At 39.8% G+C, this 1,368-nt stretch overlaps 1 non-coding gene across 1 annotated transcript; it reads right to left on the reverse strand.

Moving 5' to 3' along the window:
• Positions 1-722: 722 nt before the first annotated feature.
• LOC130970899 (small nucleolar RNA R71) lies at positions 723-826 on the reverse strand. The gene has a single exon (XR_009082145.1). It is a non-coding gene; the product is annotated as a small nucleolar RNA R71 (small nucleolar RNA).
• Positions 827-1,368: the final 542 nt, after the last annotated feature.

Consider the following 1,368-nt stretch of genomic DNA (forward strand, 5'->3'; position numbering starts at 1 on the left):
CTTCTATATATTTATTTATTTATTCACTAACACTTCTCTTCGTCTCACTTCATCTCAGATCACCACCTCTATCCTTACCCATTCTTCTTCACTACTCTGCCCTTTCTTCTTCTACTAACATAAAGGAATCTCTATACTTTGACATAGAGGATTCCTCTTTCTTTTCTTGTTCTCTTCTTCCCTATATAAACAGGAACAAGGAAAAAGACAGTCTTGTTGAAGCTGATCCAGAACCTAAAAGGACTCTGAAGAGGAAGCTAAGAGAAGCTAAACTACAACAATCCAGAGGCAACCTTTCTAAAATTTTCGAACAAGAGAAGGAGATGGCAGCCGAACCCAACAACAATAATGCAAGGAGAATGCTTGGTGACTTCACAAAACCAACGTCCAAATTTGATGGAAGAAGCATCTCCATTCCTGCCATTGGAGCCAACAATTTTGAGCTTAAGCCTCAACTAGTTGCTTTAATACAACAGAACTACAAGTTTTATGGACATCTATCTGAAGATCCTTATCAATTTTTAACTGAGTTCTTGCAGATTTGTGAGACTGTTAAGACAAGTGGAGTAGATCCTGAAGTCTACAGGCTCATGTTTTTCCCTTTTGCTGTAAGAGACAGAGCTAGAACATGGTTGGACTCACAACCTAAAGATAGCCTGGACTCCTGGGATAAGCTGGTCACGGCCTTCTTGGATAAATTCTTTCCTCCTCAAAAGCTGAGCAAGCTTAGAGTGGATGTTCAGACCTTCAAGCAAAAAGATGGTGAATCCCTCTATGAAGCTTGGGAAAGATACAAGCAGATGACCAAAAAGTGTCCTTATGACATGTTTTTAGAATGGACCATATTAGATATATTCTATTATGGTCCATCTGAGTTTTCCAAAATGTCATTGGACCATTCTGCAGGTGGATCTATTCACCTAAAGAAAACGCCTGAAGAGGCTCAAGAACTTATTGACATAGTTGCAAATAACCAATTCATGTACACTTATGAGAGGAATTCCGTGAAGAGTGGGACGCCTCAGCGGAAGGGAGTTCTTGAAATTGATGCCCTGAATGCCATATTGGCTCAGAACAAAGTGTTGACTCAGCAAGTCAACATGATCTCTCAAAGTCTGAAAGGATGGCAGAATGCATCCAACAGTACTAAAGAGGTAGCTTTTGAAGAAGCTTATGATCTTGAGAACCCTACAATGGCAGAGGTTAATTACATGGGTGAACCTTATGGAAACACCTATAACTCATCATGGAGAAATCATCCAAATTTCTCATGGATGGATCAACAAAAGCCTCAACAAGGCTTTAATAATGGTGGAAGAAACAGGCTAAGCAATAACAAGCCTTTTCCATCATCTTCTCAGCAACAGA

Source organism: Arachis stenosperma, chromosome 3 (genome assembly GCF_014773155.1).
Source record: "Arachis stenosperma cultivar V10309 chromosome 3, arast.V10309.gnm1.PFL2, whole genome shotgun sequence".
NCBI classification, from domain to species: Eukaryota; Viridiplantae; Streptophyta; class Magnoliopsida; order Fabales; family Fabaceae; genus Arachis; species Arachis stenosperma.